This window comes from Heterocephalus glaber, unplaced genomic scaffold, assembly GCF_053883595.1.
Source record: "Heterocephalus glaber isolate CG9 unplaced genomic scaffold, H.glaber_assembly_v1.0 deba00001461, whole genome shotgun sequence".
Taxonomy (NCBI): Eukaryota; Metazoa; Chordata; class Mammalia; order Rodentia; family Bathyergidae; genus Heterocephalus; species Heterocephalus glaber.
In genome coordinates, this window is record NW_028258308.1 from 30,158,391 (window position 1) to 30,165,585 (window position 7,195).

Here is a 7,195-nt window from a genome sequence, read left to right on the forward strand (position 1 = left end):
TCTACAGATTTGGAATCTCAATTAGAAAAAATTAGATTTTGAAAAAAATAGCTTACCAAAAATATTTAAATTCCCAGTTAACAGAGGATTTCTTTCCTTGTTTTTCTGGACTCTTGACCTCATGAGATACAAGATATTCTATCTGGAACCAGTAAGTCTTGCATCCCAAAAGATTCTCTCTGCTTTTTGGTGGGCTTTACAAACCTTTGGGTTACTTAAACCTTACAATTAATCCCTGTTGTGCAAGGTGTAACCATTCTGGGAGATACTTTCAATGGAAATACAGTGGTGCCTCTGTTTACAAACTTAATTTGTTTTAGGATTTTGAGGAAGATGGCTGCATTTGTGTTTGTGTGGGGAAGATGGCCATGGTCATGTTTGTCATCCAATGCGGAGTTTGTGAACAGAAGCAAAATTTTCCCAAATGCTTTCTTTTGCAAACCAAATTGCTTACAGACAGAGCATTCATGAACAGTTGTATTACTTTTTGTGGGAATTGATTTACAGTTTTCCTTTTTTAATACAATACAATTCATTTGTACCTCTTAAGATATATTCTTTCAAATGAGTACCTCCAAATCAGCCATTTACCAGTGAGCAAATGTTTCTCATCCTGTATTTTTGTTTCTATTGCATTAGACACTAAACTTGCTCAGAAAGGCATAACTAATATTCTGACTCTGCCTTGTTGTCCTGTACATGAGGTAAATTTGGTTGTAAAAGATGAATTACAAGGTAATAGCTGAGTGAAGCCAAAATGGACAGTGCAGTTACACTTTGATGCACTTTGGGGATAATGATATTTAAATCAATTTGACTGAAAAAGAAAAATAAATGTCAACCTAAATACCAAAGAGAAAGTAACCTATTTCAAGATTGTTAGAATCATAAGCAGTTCCCTTTCCTCTTAATATTGTTCTGAGAACTATGTCAATACACTAGTCTCAAGGTAATTAAAAAATCTAAAAAGCCAATACCTATTTTGTCAAGAGCACATATGTAAATACAACTTGGCCTATGAAGAAATTAACACAAGGTTCTGACTGTATCCAAGCTATAATCGTTAACTGCTAGCTACAAGTACTTAGCAGTTATTCTTACTATTTCTTTAAAGAACTTTCTTCTAAAAAACTCAAAGTATGATAGAATCATAAAGGTTGTAAAGAACTTGGAGAACTGACTCCTTCATTCTACAAATTTGGAAGCCGTGGGTCACAGAGGTTAAGTGATTTGTCCATAGCACACTGCTAGCCTGGGTCTCCTAACAAGCTCAGTGATGAGCTGGTGTCCTTGTCTTGGGTCATCCCAATTCTCTTTCTATTTATTATGAAACTACTCCTTCCTTAAAAACTACTGTGAAGTTTGGAGAGAAAGGAGTCCTATACTACAAAGTAAATAAATGTTGACTAGAAGTCACCTTGACTCCATCACGTAAAACCTACAGACAGACAGTCCAGCTTTTCAGGGTGGCCAGATTGGCAGAAGAACTTCAGTAGGAGCTTCAGAAGATCTCACAGATATAGAATAAGAAAGACACAAGCCAACACTGGTGGTGACTGAAAGCAGGAACACTCATCCTAGGCAGGAAAAAACAAACCAAGAAAAAATAGTGTCTACCATCCATTAAAAAAGAAAGCGAGGCACGTGACGGGCGCGCGAGTCCCCGTTGGCTGTGGACTGTGAGGCCGAGGAGAAAAGGCTGCGCGGTGGCGGCGGCCGTGGCTGAGCACAGAGAATGAACCAGCAGTGGAAGAAAAATGCTGCCAGCTAGCTGACTGCTATTGAAGAAGATGCTTTGTCTTTGTGGGAGACCTGTGAGATCTGCAACACAAATGATGGCTGGCTGTGGTGAAATCGATCACTCAATAAACATGCTTCCTACAAACAGGAAAGCAAAGGAGTCCTGTTCTAACGCCGCACCTTCTCAGACCGTTCCTGAATGTGCCATTTGTCAGGAAACATGTGTTCACCCAGTCAGTCTGCCCTGTAAGCATGTTTTCTGCTATCTGTGTGTAAAGGGAGCTTTGTGGCTTGGAAAACGATGTGCCCTTTGTCGTCAAGAAATTCCTGAGGATTTCCTTGACAAATGAACCTTCTTGTCGCCAGAAGAACTCAAGGCCCCAAGCAGAGGGAGTGGCAAATAGGCATGGTATTAGGAAGGAAGAAATGGGTGGGGGCAGTATGATGAGCACACTAGTAGAGAGCTGGAAGATGTTTTTGCCAAAGGTAAAAAGAACACTGATATGTTAATTGCTGGGTTTCTGTATGTTGCTGATCTTGAAAATATGGTTCAATATAGGAGAAACAAACATAGATGTCGCAGGAAGATTAAGCGAGATATACCAAAGAAGGGAGTAGTTGGACTTAGGCTGGACTGTGATGCAAATTCTGTAAACCTAGCAAGAGGGAGCTCTGCCGACAGCGCGGACAGCATGTCAGCACAGAGCAGAGCGTCTGTCCAGCCTCCAGTGTCGTCTGCTGTGAGGTCCCTGACATCAGTGGATGGGCAGTTGACCAGCCCTGCCACACCATCCTCTGATGCAGGCACTTCTCTGGAAGACTCTTTCACTCATTTGCAACTGAGTGGAGACATCATAAATGAGAGGAGTCATAGGGGAGAAGGAGAAGAAGACCATGAATCCCCATCTGCAGGCAGGGCGCCAGACACCTCCACGGAAGAAGCCGCTTCAGATGCCAGTAGTGATAGTGAGGATGTATCTGCAGTTATTGCACAGCATTCCTTGACCCAACAGAAACTACTGGGGCCCAATGCAAACCAGACAGTAGCTGATTGATCAGGAACTGACCGCTCTGTAGCAGGGGGTGGAACAGTGAGCATCAGATCCAGAAGACCTGATGGGCAGTTCACAGTAACAAAAGTTTAAATAGGTGCTTCCGGTCTGTGTCCACAGTTGGATGGCTATCTGTAAATTTCTCCCCACATAACATTATACTCATGCCTAGTAGTGCATTTTGGGAAATGGGTGGGAATGGATCTGGGAAGGATAAATCTGAAAAACTAAATGTCTAACATGTCTCTGTTGAGAAATAATTATTTAATGTAAGGAACTTGGTTAATAGTTGAGACTGTTTAGTAATAACCCAGTTTTCTTGACGTCTGCTTTCTTTGTAGTTTGTTTTAAAATTTCTTTAGTTTTTGCCAGTGTGTGTATATTATCTGTGCATTAATGGTCCTCACCTGACTGGCATTGTTATTTTTCTGCATGGATTGGCATAAAAGTATTACTAAAATTTGGCACCTGTGAGATGTTGGTATCATTATGAGCAAGAAGCTTAAAGTAATGTGGAGATAGATATGAGTTTGGTTTAAAAATAGATGAGTAACACCAATTTTATGGTAAAGTTATTGAAATGGAAATGTAAAGAAAACAGCTAATAATTTTTGATTCAGAATCTTTGTAACACATTTCATGGCATTCCTTCCCATAAGCTTTGCTGTCTAGCCCTTGTAGTCTGAGATTTCTCTTGTCTGCATTTTTCTTTTGGATTAAAAAATATATAATTTAATAAATAATAGTTTATAAAAAAAGAAAGAAAGCCCACTTCAGAAGCCAGAGAATAGAGATGGAAGAAATTGGATTCCAAAGACAGGAAAATGGAGAAGAAAACAAGCAAAATGAGTGACTGGATTAGGTCAAGTGGCTGGAAGTGGCTGGCAGACACTTAAAGCCAAGAAAGTTAAATAATGAAGTGGGCCAGGTGGTAAATGTTTTAATTCCAAAACTATATGTAGGGCCCAGTGGAGAAATACTGGTCCCAAAGTGGAATTCCAACTCTAGCTATGATTTGCTTCATCTAATGTTTATGAACAACAACTGCTAGCCATGGTACTAGGGAAGAAAAGAATAAGGCAGAGGTAGTTCCTTTTTTCACAGACCTCCCAGTCTATCAGGGACAGACACCAAATAAATCATTACACAAATGACAATTTCTTTATCTCTGAAGCCAAAGTTGTGAAGGGAAAGCAAAACATACAATGAGAATTCATAAAAACAGCATTGATTTTAAGTTGAAGACAAGGGAAAGAATCGTGATATCAGTATATAAAAGCTAATAAGTAGAGAATGGAAATCAATTAATTTGTATTTTGCACCTATACCATTTATTACTAGTTAGGAACATCAGACAACAATGTGCTCCTGAACAGGTCATGCGTAATAATCTCAGTGATGAGGGTGAGAGCAAGGGATCTCATTGGTAAAGCCAGAGAACATAGGAGAATTTGAGTCCCGCATGCTACTGGAAAACAAAGACAAGGCCCTCTCACTTTCTCTTGCTCTGAAGCTAAGACCACAGCCTGTAAGAAATAAGTTGCTCAAAGCTGAAGTTCAATCTCTGACCTTAGTGCTCCACATCTGACTCCTGACTTGCGTTTGGTTTTCCCATGACTGAAGACTGCTATCCACGCTACATTCTTAATTTTTAGCTCCCAGAACCGAGTCTCTCTGTACTATTCCCAGTATTCTGGATATTTTGTACCTATGTGTTAAGATCTTTGCTGGCAAATATCTGCACCAAAGAAGGTTTGAGTTCTTCCAAGGTAATAAGTGTGCCTTGCTTATTATCTAACATGTAGATTAATGCTTTGGTTTTTAATTATCTTCTCTGGCCAAAAACCATAGTGCTGCAGAATTTTCAGTGATGCCCATATCTCTCATCAGATGCTAGAATATAGCCCTGCCAACTAGCCTGGATTTCTGGATTTGGTCCCCAGTCACTGAACTCTACTCTAAGAATGAGGTCTTGATGGAGCCCCAGCTTCTATCTAATGTTAGCAGCATCAGAACTGGTTGACCAGAGTCCATCAGGGTGCACATGGAACTAACTCTATGGTATCAAATCCTCCCCAAATGTTCCTTGACTCTAAAGTTGCCATGTACGACAGGGAGGGTGTTGATAAAAACAAGAATTTCACTTAACTGTAAATATTGCAAGAGATACTCATGCCACATGGTTACCCAAATGTCTAGAGCTGCTCTAAAAGAAATATAGGAAGAGAGTTTTAACCCCAAACTGTTTAATACAGCATGTACCACCTATCAGATCATTTCTGGAGTGCTGCAAACCATTCTGAGCACAGCATTTTAAAAAATGATTTAAACTAACTAGTGTTAAGTTTTGCCTAAAGTTGCCCCCACACATATTTTAAGTTCGACCTAAAGGTTTCTCTGCACGTAATGAACTACAACCTAACTTGATGTGTACATAGACTGGACCCTAGTAGTGTAAGAAGTAGCAGAGTCTCAGACAATCATAAGCAGCCAAACTTTCAAACCATAGTCAAACAAAACAGACATGAGTGATAACCAATCAGGTTTCCATTTTCTGTATATCACTTTCTCTTCTCTGCCTGTACAACCCTGTGTGTGTTAGGGCAGAGCAATTCTGAGCTATTTTTTGGTGCAGACTAATTCCTAATTCTAGAATCATAAATAAATCTAATTAAAATCTGCAAAACTAGACTTGTTGTAATTTTGTCCTTCAACACTAGAAAGAGGGATCCAGCTAGTGCAAGGACCCAAGATCATTCATGTAAGAGAAATTAAACCTGAAAGAAATTGGGGTTTAAACTGAAGGAAAGACTGAGAGCCACATTCAGATGTTGAAAGAACAGTGGGTGGAGGAATTTCACTTGCTCTGAATTGCCAAAAACGCCAATAAAAAGCAAACATGTGAGACAGATTTTCAAATCACTATGAGCAGAGTTTTCTAACACAAATTCTAATAGACCTGCAAAGACCACAGGCTGCTGCAGAGGCAGAGCTTCCCTGCCATGCAGGGACCAGAGATGAGGGAGAAGGTGGTGAACATCAAGCCAGAGTTAGCAGCTGTATGTACGATGGGGCTTGAAAAGGAAAAAGACTCTTTATCTTCTCTTAAGTTAAATGTGGATAAGTCTCCTGGAGCCTTTCTCCCATGTCCACCAAAGATGTATGCACCCTTAGCTCCTCATCAGTTGATGCTTGGGCTGAAGGGAGGAGCAACTGGTCACTCTAGGAGACCCTGTGACCCACCATTGGCAGAGTCAGGACTTAGTGTGGCTTTAAAGAAAACTGTGACTATGCAAAATCTGTCCAGCTGATACTGATAACAGTGATGCTACTATTTATCAAGGGCTACTGTGTGTCAGACACTTTGCTAAACATTGTGTCTCATGAAATCAAATGAAATAGATGCCATAGTCCTCATTTTCCAGTAAAAGTAGCAGCAATTCAGGGAATTGAAGTTTCCTGCATGGTCACTCAGCTGATGAGTGGTGGTAGCCCAACTCTGAGCTGCTCACCCTGGTGGCTCCCAGTTCTTCTCCACTGCAAAGACCAAGCAGGCCTTGTTCCATGGCTGTTTGCTGAAATGCTTCTTCCCTATCCCGTGCTACCTACCATTCTTGAACTCTCAACTCCGAGGGCTCCCTGGCCCAGTGGGACCAGCCTGTGAGTTAAATTCAGACAGGGCTGGGTTTAAAATCCAACTTACTATTTGTAGCTATGTGATTGTGGGAAAATTATGTATTTTCTTTAGCTTTCAATTTCTTCATCTTTTATATGGCAGACCTATCCCTCTTCCCTCTGGAGTCAGGTTGTGAAATAGGCAAAGAAGCAAAAAATAGAAATACAGTTAGTCATGTCCTTGATACATCCCTCAGGAGTCCCCTGTGTATGTCAGGCAACTTTCTTTTTTTTTTTTCATTAAGTTTATCGGTACATTTTAGGTATCCAATACAGTTACATTCATCATTGGGATCTTGTACCCTTACATGATGTATCTTGGTTCTTATTTTTCCCCATTCCCCTGCCCTCCCTGCACCCCCTCCACCCTTGCCTATTTACATATACTTTGTTTCCATTTTTTTTCCTTTTCTCCTATTTTTTCTTTTCCCTTCTTTCCTTTCCCCTTCCCCTCCCACCACCCCTACCCCTTTGGACCTTTTCTTCCTATTTCAAATTATCAATTATTTGTTTTAATCATTTTAATCCTTATTTACACTTTCAGTTTCTCACACCAGAGAAACGATTCGGTATTTACACGTGTGTCCTATTTATTTAATTCACTTAAGTGAAATAGTATTATTCACTATTATTCACTTAAGTGAAATAAATAGGACACAGATGTGTAAATACCGAATCGTTTCTCTGGTGTGAGAAACTGAAAGTGTAAATAAGGACTAAATGTATAA

General features: G+C 40.1%; 1 pseudogene; it reads left to right on the plus strand.

Moving 5' to 3' along the window:
• The first annotated feature begins 1,077 nt into the window (after positions 1 to 1,077).
• On the plus strand, positions 1,078 to 2,885 carry LOC101718892 (E3 ubiquitin-protein ligase RNF146-B pseudogene; annotated as a pseudogene).
• Positions 2,886 to 7,195: the final 4,310 nt, after the last annotated feature.